We start from the raw sequence: 16887 nt of genomic DNA, 5'->3' as shown, positions 1-16887 counted from the left end.
TCAAGCTTATTCATCTACTAATGTCACTCCACACCATCTCAGTACATACCACTTAGTCGAGCAGCTCGTCTCCATACTCCCAAGTCTTGCCAGCCAAAACTTTGCAATATTTTCATAAGATTACCCACTTGTCGAAAATCACCAAGAACAAATCATGCTGCTTTCCTTTGTATCCTTTCCAGTTCTTGTGCCCAAGTCGTCCCGGTGTGGGTCCAATACACTGGAACCACGCTCTAACAGGGGTCTTACCAGAGACTTATACACTCTCTCTTTTACATCCTTACTAGAAGACCTAGATAAATGTTTTAAGCAAGCCCAGACCTATGAGAATACTGGAGTCCCACTTCCATTAGACAGGTGAGGGACTTCTTGGAAACAACTTGGTGTATGAACTGGAATTCGATGGGGGCCTATCACTGTTTAATTTTTTTTATTTTTTTTTTACAATTTACTTTCATGTAGTACTGATGCAGATAGGTCTTATAGCATCAATTGGATAGGAAGGGGGTAGAAGTGGGAAAGAAGCAGCCATGACCTCAATTAAGCTAAAGCCCCAAAATTTGCCTGGTGTGAAAATGGGAAATCACGGAAAATCTTCTTCAGGGCTGCCGATAGTGGAGTTTGAACCAAATAACTCCCAAATGCAAGCTCACAGCTGCACACGCCTAAATGCATAGCCAACTCGCTTGGTTTCAATATTAATAGGGTTTATGGAAGGAAGTAGAACTGGCAGAGTCTGCAAAGAGGACGCATCTGGATGTGTTAGGAGAAAAGTTAATGATATCTGGGTAAGGGGAGATAAAAGGGAAGAAGTAGGAGATTGTAAAGTGTTCCTAAAAGGTGTTAAAATGGTAATGGAAGAGTGTGGGGTAGGACTGTTGATCAGGAATACTATCGCATTCAACATAGTTTCCGTTAGGCACATAAATGAGCAAATGAGGTGGGCAGATTTAGCAGTTGGAGGAATTAGGACGAGAACTGTCTCAGTTTATTCACCATGTGAGTGTGCAGATGAGGATGAAATTGACAAGTTTTATGAGGCTGAGTGACATCAGAGTCAGGGTCAATTGCTGATTATGATAATGCTTGTTGTTTAATGGGGCCTAACATCGAGGTCATCGGCCCCTAATGGTACGAAATGAGATGAAATGGAATGACAAATTAAAAGGCCAAAATCCTCCACTGACCAGAAATCAAAACATGAGGACGAAGAATGAATGGATGGATATGAATTTAAAACAATCAGTGGATGCGACCCGCAATGCCTTACATTCACAGAAACTGACGTAAAACAATGGTATTACTGACCAAGGGACTGCTGCTATAGCATAACACTGAATCGATGATGCTTGCAGTCTAAAGGGTCCAAAATCCAAGTTATCGGCCCCTCATAATGGTACTTATCGCTAGGAAAGTAGAACCATGGTATTTGTCATGTTGCGGTACTAATCAAAAGGAGCTGAGACTCACGGTATTCCACACATTATGGTACTACTCACAGGTTATGATATTCGACATATAATACAGACCTATGGTGTTTCTCACATTGCGGCGCCATTTACAGGCAATGCAAACCTACGGTGTTCATCACATAAGGGTACTAACCACAGGGACCTGCACTCTCCCATGGTGTTCCTCATATAGTGGGTACTAATCATAGGCAAGGCAGAACCATGATAGCTATCATCCCATGGTCTTGCTCATACGGTGGTACTAATCACAGGCACTGCAAAAGCCGACCGCATGGTGCTCCTGTGTGCTACTAATCACAAACCTATTTGGTACCTGATATAGTGGTACTACGTGCAAGTAAAAGCAACCTATGGTGTTCCCTGCATGGTGGTACTAATCACAAGTAGTTTCATGGTTCTAAGAAAATCATCTTCGTCTGCGTCCCCCACCCACAGGGGTTGTGTGTTTGGTCCGCGAGAGGTATTTTATTTCCCTCAAGTCCACCGGCAAGCTGGTGAGGACCCCCCTATCCGCCACCTGGGACGCGCCACGAGGGAGTATCACCTCTCCCCCTGCTACGCCAGCGTAGTAGGTTCGTGGAGGGTCAAATACAAGGACAGGATAGTGCTAATGGGCGATTTCAATGCGAGAGGTGAAAACAGAACTGAAGGATATGAGAAGGTGATAGGTTAAATGTGGGGAAGATACGGAATTAACAGGAATGGGAATCGTTTACTAGTCCTAAGTGCTAGTATTTTTTTTCTAGTTGTTTCACGTCACACCGACACAGATAGGTCTTACGGCAACGATGGGACAAGAAAGGGCTAGGAGTGGGAAGGAAGCGGCTGTGGCCTTAATTAAGATACAGCCCCAGCATTTGCCTGGTGTGAAAATGGGAAACCACGGAAAACCATTTTCAGGGCTGCCGACAGTGGGATTCGAACCTACTATCTCCCGAATACTGCATACTGGCCGCACTTAAGCGACTGCAGCTATCGAGCTCGGTAAGTGCTAGTATAGGATTAGCAGTTATGAATACATTTTTCAAGCATAAGGCTATTCACTGCTACACATGGGAGGGTAGGGGCATCAGATCCATAATATACTACATCATAACACGCAATTGTTATAAATCCATTGACACCGATCTGGTAACAGGAAACTGTTATAATGAACGACTATTGTTAACCAACCTGTGATCTGTCTCTTCTACTGCCAGTCACACGACTAGCATTACTACTGAAGAGATTTTGAAAAATATTTTCTGCAGAAGTACAAAAACTAACCCTTCAATGAGAGTTACAATACCTAATTACAAACAAGTCACAGCAACACATTTTTTTTGGATAGATGTGTTGTTACTCTTGAAATTTTAGCTGTATGCTTCATGTCTTTAGACCATTTATTTGTTAAAGGTGTTAGGCCAGGAAAGTGAGCAAAACAACAGCAGTTGAATTCATTGGTGTGTAACTCTGTATCCTTCCTCTTAAAGACCAATAATGATGAACACAACTGAATAATGTTACGTAGCTTTGAACACAATAGTCTGCAAACACATGATCACATATAAATGCATAAGGAAACAGACTCTGGGATGGCTTTAAAGCAATTGTTGTGGAATGTGCAAACAGGTTTGTACCTTTAAAGGTGGTAAGGAATGGTAAAGACCCACCTTATTATAATAGAGAAATACAGAGACTAAGAAGGAGGTGCAGACTGGAAAGAAAATAGAGTTAGAAATGGCTGCTGAAGTAAGACGAAATTGAAGGAACTTACTAGGAAATTGAATCTAGCAAAGAAAAGGATAACATGATGGCACGCATAATTGGCAGTCATACAAAGTTAAGTGAAAAATGGAAGGGTATGTATAGGTACTTTAAGGCAGAAAAAGGTTCCAAGAAGGAAATTCCAGGAATAACTAATGAACAAGGGGAGTGTGTATGTGAGGATCTTCAAAAGGCAGAAGTATGTAAAGATTGTTGGTTACAAGGATAATGTCCAGATAGAGGAGGTGACTAATGTTAAAGAGGTAATAAAATTTACACATGATAACTATGACATTTACAATAAGATACAATAGTTGAAAACTAGAAAAGCAGCTGGAATTGATAAGATTTCTGGAGATATACTGAAGACAATGGGTTGGGGTATAGTACCATATCTGAAGTACTTATCTGATTATTGTTTGGTTGAAGGAGCTATACCAAATGAATGGAGAGTTGCTAGAGTAGCCCCTGTATATAAAGGAAAGGGTGATAGACATAAAGCTGAAAATTACAGGCCAGAAAGTTTGACATGCGTTGCATGTAAGCTTTGGGAAGGCATTCTTTCTGATTATATTACACACGTTTGTGAAATTAATAACTGGTTCGATAGAAGGCAGTTTAGTTTTAGGAAAGGTTATTCCACTGATGCTCAACTTGTAGGATTCCAGCAAGATATAGCAGATATTTTGGATTCTGGAGGTCAAATGGACTGTATCGTGATTGACCTGTCTAAAGCATTTGATAGGGTGGATCATGGGAGACTACTGGCAAAAATGGGTGCAATTGGACTAGACAAAAGAGTGACTGAATGGGCTGCTATATTTCTAGAAAACAGATCTCAGAGAATTAGAGTAGGTGAAGCTTTAGCTGACCCTATAATAATTAAGAGGGGAATTCCTCAAGGCAGTATCACCGGACCTTTATGTTTTCTTATACATACAAATGATATAAGTAAAGAAGTGAAATAAGACGTAAGGCTTTTTGCGGATGATGTTATTCTGTATAGAGTAATAAATCAGTTACAAGATTGTGAGCAACTGCAACATGACCTCGATAATATTGTGAGATGGACAGCAGGCAATGGTATGTTGATAAACGGGGTTGAAAGTCAGGTTGTGAGTTTCACAAATAGGAAAAGTCCTCTCAGTTTTAATTACTGCGTTGATGGGGTGAAAGGTCCTTTTGGGGATCATTGTAAGTATCTGGGTGTTAATATAAGGAAAGATCTTCTTTGGGGTAATCACATAAATGGGATCGTAAATAAAGGGTACAGATCTCTGCACATGGTTATGAGGGTGTTTAAGGGTTGTAGTAAGGATGTAAAGGAAAAGGCATATAAGTCTCCGGTAAGACCCCAACTAGAGTATGGTTCCAGTGTATGGGACCCTCACCAGGATTACTTGATTCAAGAACTGGAAAAAATCAAAAGTAAAGCAGCTCGATTTGTTCTGGGTGATTTCCAACAAAAGAGTAGCATTACAAAAATGTTGCAAAGTTTGGGCTGGGAAGAACTGGGAGAAAGAAGACAAGCTGCTCGACTAAACACTAACCATGTGTCTTGGTGGGTGTGCTATTTACCAACCGATGAGCCCAACTTAGCACACTGGGACAAAACAGTGGCAACCAGGAATGCTATTGGCTTTACGTCGCACCGACACAGATATGTCTTATGGCGACGATGGGACAGGAAATGGCTGGGAGTAGGAAGGAAGCGGCCGTGGCCTTAATTAAGGTACAGCCCCAGCATTTGCCTGGTGTGAAAATGGGAAACCACGGAAAACCATCTTCAGGGCTGCCGACAGTGGGGTTCGAACCCACTATCTCCTGAATACTGGAACCAGGAATGAGTTAGCTGGAAAATTTATGACGTCCAATAACGGATCAACTACACTGGTATTATAAATTTACTCATTCGGGACAAATATTTCAGGTTCCCTATGGGTTTCAATATCTGTATTCATCAGGGGCGAAGCGTCAGGGGAGACAGGGTAGACAGAGTGTACCCTTAACATTTTGTGAACGAAATATTGTCTAGTTAATTCAATTATTTTTAGAACATTAATTATTTCCACATACACAACATTATTGTATTTCCCACTTTACTTATTTTCGTCTCACTTCGGCAATGCCACGGCACGGGCCAGTTAAAAGAAGCACGTGCTGTAGGCGAAAGTAGACGCTGTCCATTCTGTCTCTGTTCCCTTTGATTTTCAAGGCTTTCAGATAGAGCAACACTAACGCTATCTGTAGGTGCTGACTGTGGAACTACGACTTTCCTATAGCGAGATTTCTCCGCCCAGTAGACAGACTTACCAGCATCTCTTCTTGCTCCCATTGGCTAGTGTTTGAATCTCAGTTATAAAATAATATTCAATTACGAAATATAGCAAACTTACACCTAATATGTGAATGGTAGCATGAAAACCCTTCAAGTACATGCAATTTCTTGCCCGCCAATATTAGTTACAGTATTATAACCCCAACAACTATTGAACTCCAGAGTGTGCATAAGGAAACAACATACTCGCTTAACTTGATGCAGTCTATTCCGTTATCCATCAGTTTCTAGTGAACGCGCTACAAGTGCCTTGAAACGAATCAAAACCTATTTAAGGAATTCGATGACCAACCAGAAACTGTCCAACGTGGGACCTCAAGCAAGACGGCTGACTTCAAGACGAGAATTGAAGGACTGGCGAATTGAACTCATTTACAAAACATTGTTTAAGGCGACGTACGAAAATCTATTTATTATTTCTCTTATTAAATCTACATAACAATGAATTATATTGCTATTTACTTTTTATTCTAAAAGTATGTTGTTATTTGACAACTCCCCGCTGCCTGTTTAGTCTATATTTAAAAATAAAACGGGTGCGCGTAGGGTTATAAGTTGTTATAGTGTTTGTCATAGTTTCAGAGTCATTAATATATTATTGAATACAGATCAGTATGCGTCGAAATGAAAATTCAATATATAACTTAGGATTAAAACAGTTTAAGTAAAAAAAAAATAAATCTGTCTACCCCCTTATTAAGTTCACGCTTCGCCACTGGTATTCATAAGTGGTATGTCCTGAGGTGTCATTGGAGAGATGGCATGGATTGACATTAGTAGACGAATAAGTTTGAGTGGCGTCTTTAAAAGTAGAAAAGATCACAATATGATGAACATGTTGGAATTCAAGAGGACAAATTGGGGCAAATGTTCATTTACAGGAAGGGGACTTAAGGATTGGAATAATTTACCAAGGGAGATGTTCTTTAAATTTCCAATTTCTTGGAAATCATTTTAAAAAAGGCTAGAGAAACCACAGATAGGGAATCTGCCACCTGAGCAACTGCCCTAAATGCAGATCAGTATTGACTGATTGATTGAACTGAGAGTCAACTGCTAGCTCATTACATCTTGGAACCATTCCTTAACCCTTTGCCGCATGCAATAAAACAGGGCTTAGAAATGTAAACTTTAGCATGATTTTTCTAAATTTATGTTGACTAAAGTTAAAAACACAATTTTCAAATGTATGTATTTTATTGAAATGGAGTTGTTGGTTTTTAAAATTTGGGACATATTTGTCCCACTATGCGACACAAGGGAAAATTTTTCATTTTTTAATATTAGATGCTAGTAAACTTAAGATTACAGTTTATTTCTTTTGCATGTCACAAATAAAAAGTAAATGCCTGACTCAGAGGTTAGATGCTGATGGGTTCCACACACAAAGGTCTTTGATTCAATTCCTGGCTGGGTTGAGGAATTTTACATTAGGCAGTGTAGAACTTTAGAAAGCAGATTCTTTCATTTGTGTAACACAAATGAACATTAAATGTCTCACAAACATTGTTTGTTCTGTACTCCGCACAAATTTTAGCAAATTCAACACACTCCGCACAAATTTTAGCACATTCAACACATTTTTTTCTGGCATCCAATTTCGTCATCTTATGTTAGGAGCAACTGCTGCAGTTGACATTCTTCACTTCTTCTGTGAGGTCACATAATTGAGGGACGATCTTTTCCTGCTTGAAAGCCAGCCAGTCAGACTTCTGGCAACATTGACAATATTCCAAGTGAGTGAGACCTGAATTACCTGCATTTTGACAGAGTATCATCAGGTAGAATATATGAGCACTGTTGACTCCTATGTCCAGCAGGTCAAAGAACAGTCTAATATTATTTAATTTTGGCTTTTCTATCAACTTCATATGTAATCATTTTCTGGTTCATCAAGTCAACTCACCCCTTTCCTTTGTTATTCTTTTGTATCATGACATAAACAGAACAGTTGGGATACACGCATTCAAAAAAGGAATGAACGTCCTTGTATACATTGTTGACTGCAATAACAACCACACATTAACAGTATAGACGTTGTAGAAGACATGTAAACTGTTTTCAAAGATGTCATAATATGTGCTTGGACACAGGAACCAATCAAATTCTTGGGACATGTTTGTCCCATATGCATCAAAGGGTTACATCTTGTAATCCTGAGAAATGCTGTACTGGCAATGTCATTCATGAACAGAAGCATTGCAAATTCAGCTCAAACACTTCCCCTTTTAATATAATAGATTATATTTAACAATACTGCCAGAGTTGGGAAGTAATCGAATAAAAGTAATCAAATTAGTTATATTATAATTTTTACTTGAAATTGTTACTTTTTAAATAAATACTGAACCATTCTGTTCATTACTTAAGACACGATATTTAACGCAATGGTAATATTGCGCAACAGGACGCCAAGTACAAGGGTGCGGTGCAGTATAGAATGCGGAGACTTGGAGGTGGTTCCCTAGGTAGGGTGTGACCATGTATGAGTGAAACAGAAGATGTGTTGGAGAAGGAAAGAGAGATAAGAATTTTGTTTTGGGAAGCACCATGCCACCTTAACAACATTTAAAGCAGGAAGAGTCAGGTTCACCACATCACGGGAATCGAATGATATCTCCTCTACCTGAGGGTTTTCCAGGATAATAAAATGATGAAAATTATCCCCAGAATTTTATGAACATAATGATATGTCTAACGCCATTAATAAGTGACGAAATTGATAACTCTGCATTAATACACCCACTGTGGGAAGCAGTTTAGTGGCTGCATACCAAACTCAAGTATGTTTGACGGGAGTTCACCCGGCATGGCTTTGCTTTTTGCTCCCTATAAGAGATGAAAGATTTGCAGGGAGGCATCTCATTCGACAGTAAGATTGCTGCCGGTGCGTGTCGCGGGTCTGTCTGTGTTTCTGCACCATAAACCATTGTCTAATACAAAGACTAAGATTACTTTTGGAGTGTTCGCACTAACTTCATTCGAACTGTAGATACGTGAATAATAGTTTTTCTAGTACGATTAGATTTGATTCGTCGTAGTGTGGTCATGAGCATGGAATTAATTGATTAGAAACTTTGCCAGTGGCATAGACTTCTTCACAGAAGTGGTACGGGTCAGCTCGTAGTATGATTTAAATCGTCAGTAGACTGTAATCTGCGAACTGAAATTATTTTGTATTTCAGAAGAACGCACATGTGTGGTTGAGCTAGTATAGTCAGTGTAGCTAAGCGAAACAGGCTAAGAACTCCTGTATAAGTAAGCCTTGATACACCCCAGTGCGTGTTTTAATTTTAACACTATACTGAACGATGTCTTAAATTCAGTACGTTTCAGGATTGCCTAGTGTACGCAGGAAATGGCATCTGTATAACGACTGTGCTGTGCGGATGAGTAACTATATATTTAATTCTAGTAATTTGGGAACCGAGTTTCAGGACCGGGTGGACATCATGTCGAGCGGAGCATCAAGCAGATGCCAGGAATGGACCGAACTGGAGACATCAGTACGAGAGGACCTACAGCTATGAACGCCGTCATCATGCTTGGCTGAATGGCATAGCCGAGACCTGAATGAGAGAGGAGGAGGTCACCGAATATGAGCTAAGTGAACCTAACTTGTGAGCTGTGGTAGGATTAGTGACAGTTATGCAGAAAGTTAGCAATTAATGATGTAAATAGTAGCCAGTTAAGCCCTTTGGCAATTAGAGTAAGACTTAATCATGACGTAGGAGTCTATCGGGCCATTTTGCTAAGATGATTTTGAAGTCACTTATGTCTTTAATGCACATAACTTATCACTGGGGAATTTGCCCCGTGTGTTATATTATTTTATGGGTGATTCAGGAGCTAGGAGTAATTTAAGGTTGTTTATTTCAGTGTTAGGTCAGCATTTCCTCTATGTTTCGTAACTTATATTTTTGCTGCAAATAAGGGTCATCTAAGGGAAGCTTGTCACACTCTGATATAAGATAGGATAGTAAGATTAACGTAACACTGCAGTTGCATGTTGCATGTGCACGATTTATCTGCATGTTTCACTACGAGCAAAGTCTGTTGTGTGTATAAAAACCATGTTGTAGGCAACGTCATCAAAATTTATGACCAAGTTTCGCACTGCCTAAGATATAGCTCGAACCGAGGTCTCAAGGACATGAAGTCGCGCCATGTTGTTATGAGAAAATAGTACGGGATAGTACTGTGAGTTAAATGAAGTAGACTCGGAAGCAGTCTGGTAATCGAGCCTGATCTTTAGAAAGGGAATTGGTTCCTTACTTGTTGTAAGAAATTGTGTAGAGGCTCATATGTTTGTCGAGAGAAGATGAAAGCCCTTATATGATGTCGAGACCAGAAATGCACCTGAGACAAGGTCAATGTTAGCATTGTTTATTTTTTTTTGTGCGGCGGGGACTTCAAATGTTTTGGATAATAGCAGAGTAGAACAGGTCATATCCAAAGTGGAATTTGAGAAGCAAGAAGCAACAAGGCATGAAGTGGGAAAAATACTGTCTAAGATAATAGAGCACGAAGATAAAGAAGCAATCATAATAAATAAGAAAATTAAAGGATTGAAAGGGAAAATTGAAAGAAAAAACATTATAGCAACCAAAGCAGATAAGGGTAATACGATCATTCTAATGAATAAACAATATATATCGAAAAAAAAAAAAAAACAGAGGAGTTTCTAATGAATGACAAGTTCGCTTTAATTAACAAAGCTCCAACGAACGTAGTTCAAAAGAATTTATAAAATATGTTGAAAGAAGTAGGATTTGTTTTAGACTCCAAGGATGTGAACAGTCTAATAAATATGAACCCAGGAATGCCCACTATGAGGGCATTGGCCAAAATCCATAACCAAGAAATTCCCATAAGACCGATAGTAAACTATAGAAATAGTCCGACATACGGTTTCATCAAATTTATTCAGGTATTCTTAGGGTAGCATTTTAAATTCACAATGGAGGCAACAGTCAGTAATACAAGCGAATTCTGTAACAGAACAAGGAATATTGAAATGAAGGAAAATTACACAATTCATACTTTCAATATTAAAGACATGTATTCCAACATCCCCATCTCTAAAACAATAAATATTGTTAGAAGGAATTTAACAGAACATAGCAGGGTAAGTAAAATAGAGATTGAAGAATTTATCAAGTTGTTAGCATACACATTAGAGAGCAATTATTTCGGATTTAATAACAAAATATACAAACAGGAGAAGGGGTTGGCTATGGGTTCCCCGGCGTCGGGTATTCTGGCGAATATTAATATAGACTATTTGGAATCGAATAGAATAATTGAGAAAATTAAAGGATTAATCAAATGGGTGAGATATGTGGACGACGTTTTCATTATTACAGATGAACAAGAAATAGGTCCGGTAGAAGTATTAAGAAGGGTGAACGAAACAGACAACGATATCAAATTTACAATGGAGTCAGACCAAGGAGTATCGTTGAACTATTTAGATGTCAAAATATTTGTTATTTTTACAAGTTGCTTTACGTCACACCAACACAGATAGGTCTTATGGCGATGATGGGAGAGGAAAGGCCTGGGAGTGGGAAGGAAGCGGCCGTGGCCTTAAGGTACAGCCCCAGCATTTGCCTCGTGTGAAAATGGGAAACCATGGAAAACCATCTTCAAGGCTGCTGACAGTTGGGTTCAATCCCACTATCTGCCAAATACTGGTTACTGGCCGCACTTAAGTGACTGAAGCTATCGAGCTCGGTGATGTCAAAATAACGAGAAATAGTAGGGAATTAGAGAACCATGCTTTTAGAAAAGAAACAACTACTAGCACTATTATTAGGAAGGATTCCAACCATCCAGGGCAGCAAAAGAAGGTAACATTTTTCAGTATCAATCAATCAATCAATCAATCAATCAATCAATCAATCAATCAATCAATCAATCAATCAATCAATCAATCAATCAATCAATCAATCAATCAATCACTAATGATCTGCATTTAGGGCAGTCACCCAGGTGGCAGATTTCCTATCTGTTATTTCCCTAGCCTTTTCTTAAATGATCGCAACAAAATTGGAAAATTATTGAACATCTCTCTTGGTAAGTTATTCCAATCCCTAACTTCCCTTCCTATAAATGAATATTTGCCCCAATTTGTCCTCTTGAATTCCAACTTTACCTTCATATTGTGATCTTTCCTACTTTTAAAAGACACCATTCAAACTTATTCGTCTACCGAAGTCCTCCCACGCCATCTCTCCACTGACAGCTCGGAACATACCACTTAATCGAGCAGCTCGTCTCCTTTCTCCCAAGTCTTCCCAGCCCAAACTTTGCAACATTTTTGTAACGCTACTCCTTTGTCGGAAATCACCCAGAACAAATCGAGCTGCTTTTCTTTGGATTTTTTCCAGTTCTTGAATCAAGTAATCCTGGTGAGGGTCCCATACACTGGAACCAGTATTAATCAGTATTAAATTGGATGTTAGAAGAAATATGTAGACAAAATAAACACAGATCAACTTTGGAAAAAGAACGAAAGGAAGAATGTGGCTGTAATAACATTCCACAACAGACACTCGTATGGAATAAATTTTTTTTTTTAACATGAAGGGCATTGACATTGCATTTAAGACAAACAACAATAATAAGAGAATTTTGTTGATGATGCTTGTTGTTTAAAGGGGCCTAACATTTAGTCATCGGCCCCTAATGGTACGAAATGAGACAAAATGAAATGGCAAATTAAAAACCCAAAATCATCCACTGACCACAATTCAAAATGTGAGGATGAAGAATGAATGGATGAATGGATATGAATTTAAAATGATATGTGGAACCGACCCACAGTGCCTCACATGCACAGAAGCTGGCGTAGAACAACAGTATTACTGACCAAGGTACTGCTTCTATAGCACAATACTGAATCTATGATACTTGTAGTCGAAAGGGGTCCAAAATCCAAGTCAGCAGCCCCTCATAATGGTACTTTTCGCTAGGAAAGTAGAACCATGGTATTTGTCATGATGCGGTAGTAATCAAGAGTAGTGTATACTTGCAGTATTCCACACATTATGGTACTACACACAGGTAATGAAATTCGCACATGTATTACAGACCTACACTGTTTCGCACATTGCGGCGCCATTGACAGGCAACGCAAACCTATGGTGTTCATCACATAAGGGTACTAACCACATGGACTCGTACTATCCCGTGGTGTTCCTCATATAGTGGGTACTAATCATAGGCAAGCCAGAACCATGGGTTCCCTCATCCCAAGGTGTCGCTCATATAGTAATACTAATCACAGGTATTGTAAAAGCCGTTGCGCTCTTGGTTGCTACTAATCACAAACCTATTTGGTATCCAATATAGTGGTATTACGCGCAAGTAAAAGCAACCCAAGGTGTTCCCTGCGTGGTGATACTAATCACAAGTAGTTTCATGGTTCTAATTTGATCATCCCTCGGTCGCCCCTTTTAGTCGCCTGTAAGAGAATTTTATTCAATTCACATCAGGTTAATAGGTCCAGTAAGTTCAATAAATCAGGAGTATATTGCATCAAATGCCGAAGTTGTGGAAAGAAATATATAGGACAATGAGGTAGGAGTTTGGAGACGAGATACAAAGAGCACGTGAACGCAGTAAGACACAAAAGGTTCTCAGCAATGGGCGAACACATGGAGGAGTACAATTATAATTTTACAGAAATAGATCAAGATATGAAAATACTGCACAGGACAATGAAGGGAAAATTAATGGACACACTAGAGAAAATATGTATATATGTAGACCAGAGGAACAATAATGAGAATAATTCAAATGAACCACTGAATGAAGAAAATGCGATGTACAAATTAGCGTACAATCACATAAGGAAGAAGGAGAGAAAGAGAGAGTGAAAGAAATAGTTCCAGTCTTTGACATGCTCCACCCCCCCACCCCCCCCCCCCCCCCCGGCCTACCTTACGTAATCGGCAGCATAGCGACATGTAGCAGCTCACCTCGTAAGGTCATTGGCAGCAAGCAGAGGAGCAAGGACATGTGTTTGGTTCAGACAAGTGTAATAATGTTTTAATTTAAACAAATTTGGTACCAGCTGGAACTGAAGTAAATAAAAATAAAATTCTCTAGTCATCTGAGTTGTCGTCTATTTTTCATAAAAAAAGTCTCTAAAGTTGATTTGTTGGTTGTTTATTTTAAAGGAATTTAATGGTTAAAATGGCTCGCATGTTCAGACGGGATTAAGAGGAGAAATTCCGATTATATATATTTTTTGCTATTTGCTTTACGTCGCACCAACACAGATATGTCTTATGGTGATGATGCGATGGGAAAGGCCTGGGAATTGGAAGGAAGTGGACGTGGCCTTAATTAAGGTACAGCCCTGGCATTTGCCTGGTGTGAAAATGGGAAACCGTGGAAAACCATTTTCAGGGCTGCTGACAATGGAGCTCGAACCCACTATCTCCCATTTACTGGATACTGGCCGCACTTAAGTGACTGCAGCTATCGAGCTCAGTAATTCCGATTATATCAAAGGTCTCAGAACTATAGCAGTAAGTTAATTGACAGTTATTGGAATTAATAAGATATTTGATTACAGATTAGAAATTTAAATATAATATTTTCTTTTTTAGGTGTAAATAAGGACCTAGCAAGAAATTTCAAGAACAGAGCAGGAAGTATTTTAAATTTCAGCATACAGTGACTAACTTAATAGGTTTTATTCATTTTATGAATTGAAAATTATTCTATTTTTAAAGTGTTTACTAAATGACATAGTAAGTGTAAGTGAACAGTTTAGACACAAATAAATATTTTTCTTTTCTTTTTTTGGTATAAATAAGGACGTAAGGAAAGGAGAAGTTTCAAGATCAGAGCAGATTTTAAATTTTAGTGTATAGTGACTAATTCAATAGGTTTCATTCATTTTATGATTTGAAATTATTCTATCTTTAAAGTTTTTACTAAATGACTTAGTGAGTGTAAGTAAACAGTTCCGACACAAAAGAAATATTTTAACGATTTCAAGATTTATGTATAATTTGTTTTGTTAATGACTGTATTGTACAATTGAATTGGTCATTTGGAAAAGGGCACATCTCCACTTTTTTTCCAAATGCATGTTTTCTCATATTCCTGTAGTTGAAATGTAGATGCATTGATCCACGCAAAAAAAAAAAAAAGGTCTAAGACTTCTACGTATGGAGCACGGGATCTGACAATTTCGTCATTCCATTCGAGAAGGTCACATATCCCACTGCATGCCCTTTTTCCAATGGATCGCAGCGAGCGCTGGCAGCGCGCTGTGTTAGTTCTAACAGATTTCTAACAGTGTCTAAGTGGATCTCCAGCCTCCCACAACTGTCAGAAACATTTTCTTTGTCCAAACCGACTGGGCTTCGTCCCATTTTACCAACACTACTCGATTTTCAAACCTATAATGGAAAACTTCCCATTAATATTAAGGTCAATGATATAAGAAAATTGCTACAGTATATCGGTGATGAACATAATAGTTTCTACCACGACATTGTAAACTATTGGCCAACTACTGAGCAAGAAGCACTGCAAGAAGCATTCTGATCCCCTACGAGAGAAGCTATTTGAAGTTCTTGTTTTTATTGTTAATGTACAAACAGTCAGTGACAATTATCTATTCATTATAATGGTTATAAGGTTATTTCTCAAAGAGCTAATATGAAATGTAGTGAAAAATATAATACCTTATAAGATGTAATGAACAATTTAACTTGTTTTGTTTATCAAAACGATTTATGTGCATTGTTTGGAATATTTGTGTAATTCTTCGATTTCCAAGTGCTACAGGTTGATTAAAAAGAGACATTGCAATGATAAAATGTAATTTAAAACAAAACTAAAGAGACAGGGATGAAAAATTTGTGTTTACATTTCTAAGAACATTCCATTCCCTTGGAAAAGGGCACATCTCCAGGAAACAAAATTTGAATTTTTTTCCTTTAGGGATGGAATCTGAAATCCATATTATGGGAATAAAAGGCCCTTTACCTGTTACATGCATGGCCAAAATGCAGCTTTGGTACTTTCACTCATTTACCATTTATTCACTTTTTTGTCTCTCCTGTAAAATTTACTTTTGTGGACATGTGCCCTTTTCCAAATGATCAATTCAATTGTATCAAGTCCAAGAATTCAGTTTGATGTTTTGGCACTGCTGAAGAAGAGAGTAGTAGCTCTCAAAACATGTACAGTAGATAATTATAATAAAATGTAATGTATTGACAAGGCGGAGAAGTGTTTCATAGAAATTGAATTGAATACAAGATTGAACCAACATGGTTAAAATAATCAATTGTGAGGACTTGTTCAGTTAGTTTCTGAAGGAACAGCAGGGGTAGACGAAGATATAAACATAACAAACAGATTAGAGCAGATGTCAAATGTAGTAGTTATGTGGAAATACAGAAGTTAACATAGGATATGGTTGCATAGAGAGCTGCATCAAACAAGTCACTGGATTGATGATGACAACAACTACTTCATTGCAGATATTTTGATTTTCATTTTTGTAATTTATTGGCAAGCAATTATTTTTGATAACAATGCTTAAAAAAATGTTCAATGTTCGATTTTTAACCTTTGAGAAAGAAATTCCAGAATTGATCAAGGCTTTACACTAATCAAATGTTGATAATTGTGTTATCTGGCTTTGATTTTCCTAATGGCAAGTGCAGATTTATGCTTGGCAGAGAAAATTCTGCCTACTGAAAGATACTTCTTCAATAATTCTTCACAAACCTTACACAATAAAACTGTACCTTCAGTTGAAAATCATCGACTCAAACTTACGAACATAACTATGGATAAATGTTTCCATGATCTGTATTGGTAAACATGATAAAATTTTAGGTTTTTGCTGTGTGAAATAAATTTTTGAAGAGCCAGACGTGGACGGGCATGTTTCTCTTCCGAGGACAAGGAGCAAAGTCTTTGCGGAATGTGAGGAATCTCTACAGTTTATTTATTTCACACAGCAAAAACCCAGAAGATTAACAGTTCCATAGCATTGGAGTTTGCCATTCAATAATCTACTTAATCTGGAATTTTTTGTTTTGTTTTTGCTATTTGCTTTACGTCGCACCGACACAGATAGGTCTTATGGCGACGATGGGATGGATGCAAGCTCACAGCTGCGCGCCCCTAACCGCATGGCCAACTCGAATCTGGACATTTTAATATGAATGAAACACCACCACATCTTACTTCATTTGACAGTTACTAATAAATACCATATTTCCTTGCATATTAGACCCCTCTTTTAATTCACTTTTATAGCCTTACAAAGTAAGGGGAGGAAGGGTGTGG

The 16887-nt window shown here is 38.3% G+C and overlaps 1 protein-coding gene across 2 annotated transcripts in view; it reads right to left on the bottom strand.

The window, feature by feature from the left end:
* LOC136864193 (histone-arginine methyltransferase CARMER) overlaps positions 1-16887 on the bottom strand; it is a 466045-nt gene that overhangs the window by 47116 nt on the left and 402042 nt on the right. The gene's annotated exons all lie outside the window — the stretch shown is intronic.

The sequence above is a fragment of the Anabrus simplex genome, chromosome 2, assembly GCF_040414725.1.
Source record: "Anabrus simplex isolate iqAnaSimp1 chromosome 2, ASM4041472v1, whole genome shotgun sequence".
Lineage (NCBI taxonomy): Eukaryota > Metazoa > Arthropoda > Insecta > Orthoptera > Tettigoniidae > Anabrus > Anabrus simplex.
Note: the sequence above shows the minus strand (reverse complement) of the source record. Positions and strands in the feature narration are given on the sequence as shown.